The sequence below is a fragment of the Spea bombifrons genome, chromosome 1 (assembly GCF_027358695.1).
Source record: "Spea bombifrons isolate aSpeBom1 chromosome 1, aSpeBom1.2.pri, whole genome shotgun sequence".
Lineage (NCBI taxonomy): Eukaryota > Metazoa > Chordata > Amphibia > Anura > Pelobatidae > Spea > Spea bombifrons.
In genome coordinates this window covers 143,940,026-143,955,997 of record NC_071087.1, presented here as the reverse complement: position 1 = coordinate 143,955,997, position 15,972 = coordinate 143,940,026, and the positions used below count along the sequence as shown (strand labels likewise).

At 38.0% G+C, this 15,972-nt stretch overlaps 1 protein-coding gene across 2 annotated transcripts in view; it reads right to left on the bottom strand.

The window, feature by feature from the left end:
* Positions 1–15,746, bottom strand: part of POLK (DNA polymerase kappa) — a 38,384-nt gene extending 22,638 nt beyond the window's left edge. The window contains exons 1-2 of one of the 2 annotated variants that reach the window (XM_053447955.1): positions 15,649–15,746; positions 335–473 (exon numbers count right to left, since the gene is read on the bottom strand). The gene's annotated coding sequence lies outside the window, so the exon portion shown is untranslated. The remainder of the gene's footprint in view (positions 1–334; positions 474–15,648) is intronic. The other variant, XM_053447954.1, reaches the window with a different exon arrangement.
* Positions 15,747–15,972: the final 226 nt, after the last annotated feature.

Below are 15,972 nucleotides of genomic sequence, written 5' to 3'. Positions count from 1 at the left end.
GAGGCAGTCAGACCAGATATGGAAATCAGAACACAATTCAGTCAGTAACAGGTACTGAGTCAGGAGATACTGACAGCATGTTTACACTTGTTCTTTGTTCTACAATAAGAGAAGTTATCTCCCCATATCTTTAAGCCAGTAGTATGTTCTGCTTTTCGCCATGTAGAAAAAGGAATGAGGTTAAAAGAGATGGAATAGATGCACACCTGCCATGCAATGTTCTCCTCAACCTGGTTTCCATAAAGGTAAAGTCTTTAGAAAACATTGAACAGAAGAAATATCCAATTCTTAGAGAGGAAATAAACACATGTACAAAAAACAAAAAATACTTTACCTGTCACAACCACGAATGTCACAATGGGATCCTTAGTCCAAGCAAGAATGGCAAAAAGTAGCTACATCCATGGAGATTTACATCTGTCTGGCATAATGTCTCATATGAAACGAGGATTGCGAAGCCAGATCCTTGGGCACTGGAAAGAAAGACATACTTAGAACTTGTCACAATGTGTTTTTTACAATAATAAATGTAAAGCAAATATGACCCAGGGTTTCTGTCTTGCTGCATTGTTCCACTATTCCTACCATGAACTGGTTCACGTGAAAAGTTGATGGCCCACTCTAATGTTTAGACCTCTTGATTGGTCAGTGAGTTTCTACAGCAAGATTGACTTGAAAAACACATTGCCAAATAATCAGTAATCTCTCCCACCCCATTGGCGCAAGGGCAATCTGGCCTTAGTGAGTATCAGGTAAGGTCAGGAAATAAATAGAGAGTTTTGCTACACATCACCCATCTTAAGGCGAAATAATGTCTTAATGTTATGACTATCCCCAATTCATTAAGCTGACAGATAAAGAAAAGCACAAGCTATGAGTAGTTTTATAAAATTAGCCCCTTAGCCAAATTATTTCTATTATTTTAAAATCATACTTGTCGTAAACAAAATGTATAATTTGTGTGGTTACATCAAATATGGAAAGGGGGAATCATGGTTAAACATATAGTAAAAATGAAAAAAAATCTAGGGTCATTAGGCTATGAAAAAACCCAGATCCTGAAAGGTTTAATTTAATCCCGCTTTCTGTACATTTTTTACATTAGTGTAAGAAACTGGTTATGTGTAAGTAATGCTTTAGCTGTCAAACAGGAAGGAATGTTAAAAATAACGAATTGTTAAGGAAGTGGATGAAGGTCTTATCGGTATTATAAATGCTAATAAGACAGTTTGATACAGACTGTTTTTAAAGTGGATTCTAAAATAAGTGAAAATGGTTGCTCTTGGTCACTTGATGGAAGGTGCTTATATTGGGCTTGGGCAGTGTTTCCCATATTTTTGTACTAAAGTTTCTATTATGTTGAAACATTGCAAGGACCAAAGCACCAAAAGACCACTGGTTAAAATGCTCAGGATATCCAAAAAAAATTTACAATCATGCAGCCAAAGACAGATTAACAATAATACAGTCTAGAGAGTTTTCTAGGGTTTACGGCAAAGTGTATGACCATGCCATGGACCTCTGCTAGTATTAAAAGGGTCACACTTACTCACTGTGAACCTGTTATACTGTGATTTAATTGTAAGGGTGCAGGCAACAGGTTTATATTCCTTGCCTAGGAAGAATCTCAGCTCTACCTGCTATTGGTGAACTACATACAATACACAGTACTTTCTTTGACAGCCAAAAATTGGCAATGATTTATCTAAGCTGAAACTGTTTTGTACAAAAGGGCACTCTGACTACATGCATATCATATTCAGGACTTATTAAATGGTCATCTTTACTTTAGCAAGGTATCTCAGTAGGGTAAGTAATGCAGAGTCCACTGTTAAGTCTACAGAGGGCTACTAAATTAGCAACCAAGTGAAGCTGTAGCTTTATCAAAGCCAATGTGGAGATTTGAGGGCCTTTGTGCTCTGAGAAAAATGGGTTTATTCCATTTAATCTAATCTTGTTCTGCCCAAGTGGAATTTAGAAGTCTGGCCACTCTACGCTCTATGTGTCCATGGCATGAGGCAAAGGGCGAGGTACACAAGGTGTCCGTGGTTCTCAAATGTTAATTGCTAGATATTATACACCCTTACGCCGCCGGGAAGATAAGGGGTGAGGGGGCACAAACAGGCTCTACGCTGCCAACGGGATTAGACTGTCCTTTTAACCATGTACTATACAGGTCCCACACAGTCATTCTAGCACGAGAATCTCACTGGAGTTGAACATTCATAATACACAGTTGAAATGTTTAACTCACTTTTTAACTCTGGGTAGTAAACATACCCATATTCTATATTTAATATAAACTTGTCATTTGTTTCCATGTTTAACCAAGGAACCGACAAACCCCAGGTCACCATGGCAACAAACATCACTTCCTGGTGTCTAGGGTTTTGCAGGACATACTCTGGGAATAGTCTAAGACTAACCTCTTTATGTCTATGATTTCAAGGAGGAGACAGGGTTGAACTGGGTCACATAACGTTGTATGACCCCACAGGAGTAGCAGAGTAGCTTGCGCCATGTACGGCTTGCATGGAGGACAGGCTGAGGCTTCACAGGGTAGGTGAGTCGCATGTGTGTCGAGGTAGGTTAGAGAATATGTGTGTGTGTGTGTGTCTGGGTTTGAGTGTATGGCTGTGTTAGTGTATGTTACTGTGAGTGACTGCCTTCATGTGTGTTACTGTATATGTTGAGGTACATTAGTGTGTATGTGGCTTCAGAGAGTTTCCTTTGTTCAACTTTATTTCAATAAACACTGGACTGATTTTTTTTCAATTATTTCATGTATGAATTTATTCACAGATTTGATATCTGTCATTAACCAATACGTATTAACTTATCAGCTTAAATGGAATAATGTTTTCACTGATTTATCAACAGTCTTAAAAGAATAATTTATATTTATTTGCAAATTATTTAATTTGTTGATCAATACAATATTAAAAAAATATATTATTACATATAATTTGTTAGATAACTGGGACATATTTTTAATTATAATATATTAACTTAACCTGAAGCTTTTACCTGAGAAGGGAGGGGGGAAATACCACTGAAACTTAAAATATATAAAAACGGTCCAAGACGGGATAATTTTGAAAGTAAAAAAAATGATTGGGAGAAAAAAAAACTGGCTCCTATATCCAAAACAAATTTGCAGATTTGTCAACCCCTGGTTTAACCTGTTTTATAAGAATGGGAAAAAAATCACGATAACGTTGGGTATTGCACCATCATAGGCCAATTATTTCTAATACATTTTGGTTTCACAGTTTGTTTGCAAATAAAAGAGAATGTTCCGTATTAGTGCCAGACCGAAATAAAACTGTACATTTCTTTTCTCTCTTCTTCTAAGCCAGACACTTCAAAGCAAAAGAAGACTCTTAAAGATACTTCAAAGAAGAGATGAAGGCTAAACAGGATACATAAAACAAGCAGGAATATGAATATAATGTTTAAAAGAGGATACAATCAAACAGTGATTACTACAGCCATTGAAACAAAAGAAAAGAAATATGTCCTTATCTCCATGCCTAAGCCTAGGGCAAATTGAAGGCTTAAGATCAGTGGATACAAAAAAACACAACATTCAACAAATTAGTTCTATCAAGTCTACCTTACATTAACCCCTTAAGGACCGGGCTTATTTTTTCTTTTTGTACCCTTTAGGAACGAGGCTGTTTTAACACTTTTGCGGTACTACAGTGTTCAGCTGTAATATTCTCCTCACCCATCTAGTGTACCCACACAAGTTATATATTGGTTTTTTTTTCAGGACAAGATGGGCTTTCTTCATGATCATATCATCTTATTTACTATATATATATAAAAAAAATAATAAAACATGGTGAAAATTTGAAAAAAACTGCTTTTATGACTTTTATTTGAAAAATCTTTTACTCACCCACAAAAGCAAGTAAAAAAACTAGCTAAAAAATCCTACCATTTGTCCTGAGTTTAGAAATACCCGATGTTTTTATGTTTATTTTGCTGTTTTTTGTAAGTTATAAGGCAATAAGTACAAGTAGCGTTTTATGATTTCCAAACCTTTTTTCCAAATCTGGTTAGTCTGCCTCCATCTCCTCTTTGGTTAACTCAATTTATCACCACCAAACCACATATTTTTGAAAACTAGTCACCCCAGGGTATTTCAAACGCTGGTATTTTAACCCTTTCCATGCACTAATTATACAACCACACTTTGTACCACATAAATTGTACTTTAGTTATAAATATACAGGTCCTGGTATATGTCACTGTCAAACAGCACCCCAATATGTGTTCAGGAACATCTCCTGAGTACAGCGATACCCCACATGCATGGGTTTGTCAGATTGTTTAGCTGGTAAAAGGCTATAAAAGAACAAAAAAAACCCAGTAAGCAAAAAGGTGCTGCTGCTATGGGATCAATCCCTTAGGACTGATCTACAGCAAAGGAGGGGTTAATGGTACCTAAAAATAATATAAAATAATATAAAATATAAAGTATAAAAAAATGTGGATAAAACTGCACAAACAGCAAAAAAGTGCAATATCACTTCCTATACAGTGATCAACCGTAAGGGTTTTTGGTAAAAGTGGAATACTTGCTTTAGAACAAGATCTGTCTCTCTCCCTCACTAAAAGCAAGAGATGAAGGGAGGCCCTTTAAATAAGGGTTATCGTGTATATCTCAATATCTTTTTTTAATGGAATTTGAGTTACATACTTCCTACCTCTGCAGGATTCTTGTACCAAAAACACAAAAATACAATTCAATCTGGTTGTCCTTTCAAAGGGAAATATGTAGATGCACTGCAGGGAGACAAGTTTTTGAAGCAGAATTATATGTCAGAAAAATTGAGACATGCTTCATCCTCCAGACATTGTGTGCATTTTATAAGCAGACTGTTACAGGAGCACAGATCCACTATAACCAGGTACTACTGTCAAAAGAATATTTATATATATGCTTTCTCAGTACATTCCTGGAATAAAGTAATATTCCATTCTCTGGTAAACTCCAAATACATAAGGCTTTATTTACTAAAGCAGAAGTTGGAAGCGAGCCCATCTGTAATCATGCTAAAGAAACAGGCTCTAGGTCAGAATACGTACGTACGCCCGCCCGCAAGTATTCCAACTTTTTGCCACCTCTGGTCAATTATGATTGATGGTGCTGGGAGTCGTAGTTCACAAAAGCACCTCAGTCCATTTTTTGCCTGAAAAAACCCAAACATTCTTAAATAAATTCTTGTGCCTTTTGGTGTTTTTATTTTTTATGGAGAGAGGAGTTTTTAGAGTAGGGATTGCCTGCGACACAAGAATCACTGATCCCTGCCTTTCAGCAAGGATTGTTTCTAGCCAGCTGATCTAACAATAGATCTGGCAGCATGTTAACACTTCTACTTTTATCATGGTAGCAAGCAGCCATATAAGACTACCAGCTCCATGGACCAATCTCCAGTATTGTCTCTACTATAAGAGAAAAATACACAAGAGAAAAAGTACATGAATACATAGACATTAATATGTATGTTGCGCTGTAACAGCTTCCACTCTTCTTGGAAGCCTTTTCACATTATTTTGGAGCATTCCTGTGGGAATTTTCCAGTAGAGCATTTGTGAGGTCAGGCACTGATGTTGGACTGTGCAGGCCAGTCAAGTTCTTCCACACCAATGTCTTTTTGGACCTTGCCTTGTGCACTGGGGCACAGTCATGCTGGAATAGAAAAGGGCCTTCCCCAAACTGTTTCTGCAAAGTTGGAAGCATAGCATTGTCCAAAATGTCTGGGTATGCTGAAGGGAACAACTCTTGCGGAAAGGCTTCCCAGAAGAGTGGAAGCTGTTATAGCTGCAAAAGGGGACAACTACCCATTAATGCAATGCCATAAAAGTCCCTGTTGGTGCAATACTTTTGTCCATATAGTGTATATACACACACATATATATATATAGAGCTTGACAAATTTGGTTTGGATCTAGGAGACAGGGTTTTTTTGTTTTATTTTTTTTAGTTCCCTATTATGTTTTGATTTTCATATATTTAAATTTCAGTCATATCTCCCCTCTCTCTTCTAAAGTGATTCTCCATCACTATATGTTCCCTGTAATATAGAATATTATATTAATAGTCTTTAGAAAATATGTCCCATTCTAAAAATAATATATCTTAGCAAATATATGTAATAAATAATAGTAAGTATAGATCAATAATTAAATATTAAGCAAATATGTAATATTGATAATACTGAACTGATAAATTATCGAAAATATCAATTTAACAATATGATATACAATAAATTATTAGTTAATAATTGATAAATCTGAAATTGTTAAATAAATTGTAACACACAAATATGTAACACCATACAGTAACAGCCACACTCATACCAACATCATATCAACACTAACAACTTACAGTCATACATGCTACTACAATGTTCATGCACACACACATGCTAAGGTATACAAAGACAGCTCTAAAGGCATTTGGGTGTCTGGCTGTGGGAGACAGAGGAGGCTGTGAGCCGTGTCTCCAGACACCCTATAGAAAGTGTTGAGTTAAAACCGGTTTGGGATATTTGTTCAGTTCTTGCAAATGGGATCGGGAGTAGCTGGCCAGTGTTCTAGAAAGGAAAATGTTTGTTTAGTTAGCCTCCAAAATGGAGTAGGATTTGATTTCTCTTTTGTTGGATGCCTAAGTTAAAGATCTTATATACAGTATTATATAACACAGTAAAAACGTATCAGGGGGACTAAAGTGTCTGTTTAGTAGTTTGGGTTAAGAGTCACCTGAAAACATTACTGTAGAAGTCTTGAAAAATTTTTGTGGTTTATTTCTATTGTGCAATAGGATTTATTTGGGTTTAAATCCCGTCTAATCACAAAAACAAAGTGTGTGTGTTTGTACACAAAGAAAAATTCTGCATCACAATGGCACTTTGTAATATTAGGGTCTGACCTAAATTTGCACTTTCGCATTTATTTGTGATGATTTTGCATGGCATACAATAGTAAAGCAAGACTTCTGACAATCTAATGCCTGCAAAAAATCAAGTTTTTTCAGTGGAGTTAAATTTTCCACGAGTTTTCCAAACTGTCGAATAATATAAATGAACTTATACACTTTGCAAAAGCAGTTTGCTTACATTTGGTTGTAAGCGATAACTCTGAAAACAATTGTTCCCGAGCATGCCCGCTGAGTGTCCTTGGTCAACAGTGGAAAATATCATTTTACAACAATTGTGGAAGATTGTTACAAACACACAGGGAAAATTGACGAAGATCATAAACAGTAACACCCAGATGGGAACACAAGATGGCTTTTAAAAATAGAAGCTATCCATCAATAGCAACAACAGAGCAATAAAACATCTAATTGAGTAAAAGCCAACCCTAGGTAGAGTTTTAAACAAACCATCAGGCGTAAGTGCTTGTCCTGTGCAGTTTCATAAACAGACATATCCTATGCCTGAATGCCAGGAAAGTGACATGGCTAAAACATGCCCAGTACTTGACTCCAACAAACCCTGACCTTCAAATAGATTTAATAAGAAACAAACGAAACATTTGTTTCCCCTTGGATACCGATCACAAATTATACCAAAGGAACCCCTGGAGTTCAGCCACAAGTTTAAAAGGTTTTTACTTCTATCCCAGGATGCAGTCATGGTTGGCCTGCTACTTCAAACAATCAATACATATACTGGGACTACGGGCAAAATCCAGATTAAAAAATCAAATTTCAGTTTGCTCCTCTTTAGAATTTAGTATTTTTCATTATACTGAATGATTAAAAAAAATAATAATTTATAGTATACTTAGTTAATAAATGATTCAAAACAGCTAGCGAGAACCTCTGAACTATGGACGGGTGAGCAACAGGTGAACAATCCCTAAGTAATAGTTAATGGCTTCTAAAACAAACAGGGAATCTGAGCGGTCAGTGTTTGCACTTGAAGGGATTAATGACTCACTTGGGTTGTTCTGAAATGATCAGCTTTTGTGGTCACGATAGGGGATAGCATCTCAGCAGGTTAAATATTTACCCTTTTGCAGAATAAGTGCTGCAATCCGTATTGTTTGAAGTTGCATTTTAGATTTTGTGATTATGTTTTAGGTGCTAGTAACTATTAAACATTTGAGTGCTGGAGGTCTGGACAAATTGTTGCCCTCGAGAGGTTTGGCCAATTTCCATATTTTCGCAACAGAAAGAGCATACACAACTAAGAAAACCTATATACCGTATTGGCTCGAATATAGGCCGCACTTTTTCCCCCCACTTTAAGTCTTTAAAGTGGGGGTGTGCCCGACGCCCAGGACTGCATGTCCCGGGCAGGCAGCAGGGTTAGGATACAGATCCCCTGCAGCGGTGCAGGGGACCTGTATCCTACTCTCTGATACGCTCAGACAGCCTCCCCTGCCAGCACTTTCCACGGGGGGGGGGTGCCGGCACGGGAGGTTGTCTAAGCGCATCGTGCGGACGGTCACCGCCTGACAGTCCGCACGATGCGTTTTACCTCTGCCCCCAAGACTTACCAGAGAAGACTCTCGGGTGTCTTGCGGGTCGGCGGTGGACATCTACGCAATACGCGTATACAGCTTCCGGTGCCGGCACCAGAAGTTGTATACGCGTATTGCGTAGATGTCCCCCGCCGGCCCCGCAAGACACCCGGGAGTCTGCTCTGGTAAGTCGGGGGGGCATAGTGGCAGCATATCTCGGGGAGGGGAGGAGGAGGACAGTGGCAGCATATCTCGGGGGGGGGAGGAGGAGGACAGTGGCAGCATATCTCGGGGTGGGGGGAGGAGGACAATGGCAGCATATCTCGGGGTGGGGGGAGGAGGACAGTGGCAGCATATCTGGGGGGGAGTGGCAGCATATCTCGGGGGGGGGAGACAGAGTGGCAGCATGTTTTTTTGGTGCTTTTTTAAAGAAAAAAACTTTTTCTTTAAAAAAAGCACCAAACTTTTAGGGTGCGGCCTATATACGGGGGCGGCCTATATCCGAGCCAATACGGTATGTTTTTCACAAGTTGCACTACTTGTAGACACCAAGCTTAGAGCAAACTTTGCATCACATAATATATAACAATAAAAAAAAACAAACACAAAACATAATTTTGCAATTTTTCTCCAAAAGCCAAAACAAAATCTTCCATCCTCCTCACTTTATCCAACAAATGTGATTGTACATATATGTAACTTACACATACAGCCCATGTAGGTTACACTATACAGTATATGGCAGATTGGGCACACATAAAAATGGGTTAAGTTAAATTATTGTGTCTCAAACCGAGGGAGCATAGACCAGCAGCATGTTGGGTGGGTGGGGATGCGCAGTACCGGGCATAGGGCCTCAGTTATGCAAAGTGACCTGGGGTTTGCTGAGTACATAATATGCACTATTTGTTAACAAATATAGTGTGTATATATCCCTCCTGGGCATTAAATGAGCTGAGAGAAATGTTGTTCAGTGCCCTACAGTATTAGCGACACCCTTGGTAAAAATGTTAAATACATGTGTAGCATGATTGGCACTCTTTTAGTCAATACTTTGTGCTACCTCCTTTTGCCAAGATAACAGCTCTGAGTCCATTATAATGCCTGATGAAATTGGAGAATACATGGCAAGGGATCTGAGATCATTCATTCATACAGAATCTCTACAGATCCTTCAAATTTTGAGGCTGACACAGGTGGTCTCTCCTCTACACAGGTTTTCTATGAGGTTCTAGGCTCTGGGATGGCCATGGTAGGACCTTGATATTATGGTCGGTAAACCATTTTTGTGTTTATTTTGATGTATGTTTTTGATCATTGTCCTGCTAGAAGATCCAACCAGGGTCCATTTTAAGCTTTCTGGCAGAGGCAATCAGGTGTTCATTTAATATGTGTTGATATTTGATAGGATACATGACATCATGGTCTCTAACAAAATATCCAGGTCGTATGGCAGAAAAACAGAGCCACCACCATATTTAACCGTGGGCATGAGGTGCCCTTCCATAAGGCTACCTTCTCTGTGTGCCCCAAACACACCTCTGGTCTTTATTGCCAAAAAGCTCTATTTTGGTTTTATCTGACCATAGAAGCTGATCACATTTGAATTTCTAGTAGTGTCTGGCAAACTGAAGACGGTTGAGTTTGTTTTTGGAACTGTGATCCTTGGATTTTTTTTGGCCAACATTTTCCTGTTCCTAGCACTAAAAATGTAAACTATCAATGGCAATATACTTGAAATATTTTTCTCATATGAATTCATAGGGCTGCCAATAATTGTGCCACAGATATATTTAACTTTTTTTTTCGGGATAAACCTGTGTTCCTTGCAATTGTTTGATATCCATGAGAGCAGAGTATTCTTGTGTATTATTATTTTTTTAAGGAAAGATTTAAAGCTTAAACAATAGCAGCCTTCTTTGCTCATATTTTCCCCGGGTTCCAATAGTGGAGGGCACTGTATGTCTCCACCACATTCTGTCTCAGACAACCAGGACATAAATGTTAGCAAGTTATGATAAATGGTCTGCAATAAAACCCAAAATTCCCAAGCTCTATAACATTTGAAGCGATATTGGGATGAAATTCCTAGTTACAAAGTTGCTTGGATTGAAATGCAAATCTGTTGACCTAAAAGAAGGCAACAAACTTATGACTCTTAGGGGCTGATTTCCAAACGAATCGCAAGTCCAAATCTCTGTCAAAGGGATGGAAATTAGAAAACTAAAATCCAACAGAATTAGCAGGTTAGCATCATATGCACCATCCTAATAAACCTGTCAGATTCTTGGGAGAGGCTAAGATTTAATTGGTACATCTTACTAAGTAATATATAGATGCAATCACAACACACTTGGCACCATACGAGTTCTCAGGGAAAGAGTAATAACTCATACCTGTTCATAGCATACTCCTACAATAAAGGTGTTATTCTCCTACAAATGAATGCTAGTAACATATACAGGTGAAACACCAAGAGCATCAGTTTCATTCTTTAAACATTTTTTTTGCCAGTACATTTTAAAAATAACCGGCTTTTCTGACAGAAACTTGTTATTTTTCACTTGCTGTTGTAATTTTAAGAAAGCGAGAAGTATCTGCAGAGATAGACCTCATTTTCTGCGGCTGTCCAACTGACAGATGATGGGCTATAGATGTTTGCTGATGATGTCAGCGAGTGTCTCCGCCAATCAGCTGAGGCACAGTACCGATGAAGTCATCTTCTCTCATTTCTTACACAGTGAGAATCGCTAATTTTGGCTTACAAACCTTATGTAAACATAGAATTTGATGGAAGATAAGAATAATTTGGCTCATCTAATATGCCCAATAACCTTGACATAAAGACTCAGACATTAATCTTTCGGCGTATACCATGCATGTTTAAATTCCCTCACTGTATTAGCCTCTACCACTTCCGTTGGAAGGCTTTTCCATCCATTAATGTACTCATTGAAGTAAAAAAAAAAAAAAAAAAAAATCTAGTTAAGGACCCTTGTACCGATCTAAGCAAAAATCACATTACCCTCTGTAGAAGCAGCGAGTGACTGACCGTAACCAGATTAATGTATATGTTTGACTGTGGTCTCAAATGAACACCCCGATTCTCCTAGAAAAATGAAATATAATTTGCATAGGGGCACTCTAAATGAGTCAGAGGGAAATCGTGGTCCCCTAAGGGGTTAATCAGACTTCTTCTTCTTAATTAAAGGTTAAATGCATTAGGACATTATAAAATAAGTAGGACATTTTTAGCACTGCCATAAACAATCAACCTGTGGTGGCGTTTGCATGACACCCAACTAACACATGATTGCCTACAACGGCAACCAACAGAGCTGCAAATAACAGTAGTTATAATAGTTTATTAAAACATTATCCTAATCTCTATGAGCTAAATTATTTCTAATTAACCATGATGCCACAAATTTTCACCCACTTGGACGCATAAACAGATATAAGAGGTGCAGCTTTATAATTCCCAATAAACAATTTTAAACATCCCCCAATATGCCATTTTTATAGGCTCTATAATGACTCAATCTCCCACGCCTAACCGACTCACTAACGTCATTATAATTGCATCAAGAACCTGCGCTATTGCAAATTCAGTTTCGTAACAGACGGGGTGCTTAATGTATTAGAATAATCCTGGCTTTGACTCGCTGTAGTTATAATAACCAGACTCCCTCTGAGTTCTAAGACTAGTCTTCTAAAGAATGCTTCAGAACAGACTAGCCTTTTGCTAGCACTGAATCATCACAAAGTGAATAGAATCACGTGTGCACAGCTTGATTCTTTATTCAATATAACAATGTTGATTTTTTTTCTCAACCTTGATAATTTATAGGTTTTCTTCCTCCTACTCCAAGCCATTAGTTCCATGCTACAGTAGATAAAATGTCAATCAACCCACACCTAGGAGGTCCGTGATGTCATACGGGGCTGCATTGTGCAATATGTAGGAAGTGATAGTTTTCTTACGCTGAGCTAGTCAACGCGGGTGTTCATGTGGGCTCCTATCTGTGTAATAAAAAGAACACTATTATACGTATAGCTGACTTATGACGTGCCGAAACATTTTAGCTTTTTTTCTTCTCCTTCGCTCTCTCTTATATTCATCCCCGGTCTCCTACTGCAGACATGCACACATAGCATTGCCTGGGGTGCAGCCCTGGACGTTGTGATATAACACTGCATGCTGGGACTACATTGTAATAGGTTTTCAAGCAACACCAATCACAGCATTGATGCCATACATTATACCAATGACATGGAAATGTGAGCTAAGGCATTTTCTATGCATTCTCACCTCCTACTCCTAATCAGATCCAGACACAGGGTGACGTAACGAGTAAATAAAAGAAGTAAAACTATTTTGCTCTCAAAACCATCTTTTCCATATAAGCAGAGATCGGAGACTGGAAAGTAGAAGCACTCAACGGACATGACTTATTAACCAGTTTAGGTCTCTCTCCCTCTCCCTTCTGTCCATCTTCCCTCACTCTGTTACACTATATATCGCTCGCACTATAGGCTCATGTCAAAAGCATCAAAACAATATCTAAAGGGGAATTTCCACCAAACTTTTTTCCCTTGCGCAACATCTCAAAAATCGCTAAATTTGTTTGTTTTTTTGCCTTCTTTTGGATCAAAAGCTGGAAGAATACATTGAAGGGTTGAACTTGATGGATTAGGTTTTGTTTTAAAAATAAATTACTATGTTACTAGTGTCACTTTAGATTTTTTTTTTTTAAAGGTTTGTTTTAAAACTAAAAATCTATTTTTCATATAATATAATGTTTAAGACAGGTACATGTTTGTGTTCTACATTGGTTACTTAAGTCCAATTCACAAGACAAATTCCCTGACTACTCGTCATGCTGCTTTTGGTAGATAATGCTATACATCAGTCTTAATTACCCAAGTGGACTCTCTGGCTCATGAAAGTCTATGGAGGAAAAGACTTCATCCGATAAAGAGGACTTCATTAGCATCGCCACAAAGAATCGGTTCAATGTGGTGTTTGATGAGTAGTCACGCAAAGTATACCATTACAATGGTGAATACACTATTTTACTACCTACAGCGCTGTATTTAATATGAAAAAGCATTTTTATTTTGCCCTAGAACCTGGTCTTCCACAATAAAGACCAAAAAAAGAAAACATGATTATTTGCTTAAGTAAAGGAATAAAAGAAAACTTTTACTGGAAAAGCATTATTTAATATGTATGAATCCAATACCATTGAAAAAGTGCCATAAAATCATAAAGGGTTCACTTTTTTAATCAATTGTTTATCACCAATTCAAGGTCAGTCTAACACATAACCGCACGCAATGGATACTAATAGAGGTTCAGAGAAAAAAATCTTCAACCTGGATAAAACTTTTTTTTTTTTTTTTATTTGTTCTATTTGATTTAGTGACAAAAGGTAGGATTACATAGACTCATGCAATTTAATTCACTGGCCCCTGGTAATACTGCCTTTGGTAGCTTAATGTATTAAATACATTAAATATTACAACAACCTATATTTTTGAGTATTTTGCATACAACTCAAAAAATGCTGCTCTATTTATCTTGATCCTAAATGATATTATTGTTTGCACCAGAGGTGGCAAGTATTGGCCCATACCCTCCCAAAACTGGTCAAAAGCATATTAGATCACCCACCCTCATAATCACATGACAATAATTGTGGAACTATTGAAGGAAAATGATAAACCTCAAAAGGTGGTGGCACATACTTAATGTCCCAAAGTGGCCAAACGTGGAGATTAGATGTGTATCAGGGAATTAAATATGGCTTTAATTCATTAATAACAGAAAAATCCATGGCGGTCAAATGGTGTTAGCAGACAGCTTTATTGTATCCATTAGTATGTGTTTTAGATGTGCTATTTTAGCCCAATATACAAGAAGAAATAAAACCAACTTTTCTTCAAGGCTAATTTAAAAAAAGAGAGGCACGCAGAACCTAAAAAAGCATAAAAGGCATAAAAATTCAGATTCCCGGGCTGGTGCTAGAATAATAATGACCAATAAATCCACAAAACAAAGTATGAAATCAGTGCATACCCAGCGAATATCATTCAAAAAACATCTAAGTATTGGGGGCTCAGTCACACTATATGGCTATATATTGTTTAGCCCACAACTACGTCGCAGTACCCCAGCTCTGGCGAGTCCTACCTAACTTTTCATAGCTATATTGGTTACCAAGGGGCTGAATCAGTGGGACTGCATTTCAACCCAAAGAGACTCTCATCCAATGTAAAGCCTTCTATTGGAAACCATTAATGAGGCATCTGGGTGGCCGGAGGGGCTGCTGGACTCCTAAGAAACACATGGCCGTATAGTGTGACGGAATCCACAATATTTATACCTTAGACGGGTTTTTCTGAATGATTCGCTGGGTATGTGCTGAATTCTTGCTTTGTTTTATTCACATTATTATATATATAGCATCAAAGATTCCAGGAACATTGTAAATGCTAAACTTCCCTGTAAGTAGAATACATTATTGTAGTCTGAAGGCTAAAAAACATGGGAGTGTTTGCGAATCACACTAAACAACCCAAAAACCCCAATACAAATACAAACGCCAATCGCTAAACAGATTAAGATCACATTTGAATCGGTAATAAATGTAGATGAGCAAACATGTTAACCAGGGCCGCTCATTGACCGCATAGCACCTCAGACAAGAAGTGTCACCCGACGCACCCACATTCTCTTTTTACATTTAGACACAGGGACTAGACTTCTGGAACTGGGAACATTCTTTTGGTGGTCTGCTGGCACCATCCGTGGTCCAGGCGCACAGACACAACTGTGCTACAGCACAATACAGAAACATGTCTGGACACAGCACACTCAGCTCATTCACAAACACATAAACCTTTGCTTCAAACTAATGAGAAAACACCCGGCAACCCCATCATAAAGTGATTAATGCCCACAGTAAGGACAGTCTACGACCCACATCATTCCCATTTACCACAGAAAACACAATCAGCGGAGAGAGAGACCCGTGCATGTAATATATTTGTATGCATTTAATATATTTAATACTTATATATAGTTTGGGCTGCTGAGGTTTGCCCAGATTGGACTTGAATTTACTCAGATTACGTTTCATATTAACTATAATCACCTACCAGTAACCGTCAGATAGGCGATCGCCAGTTACACAATTCTCTCACTTTCGCTTTCCCTCCCCCTCCATTCAAAATATATGAATATAACCCGCTTCCTGAAACAAGAAAAAAAACCACAGGAAACTCGAGCCAGCCCCGGCACAGTGCCGCCATCTTTGTTAAGGGAAATGCCAATCCTCTACGATCCGTGACGTGTTGAATGGTGTTTTAGGGCTTATCAAAAGGCTGTATTACTCTGTAATTTTCTAGAACAGCAATTTGCATACATGCTTAATTTAATGCCTTTAATTAGTAACTTTAACCCTTTCACTTTGGGTTGGTAGC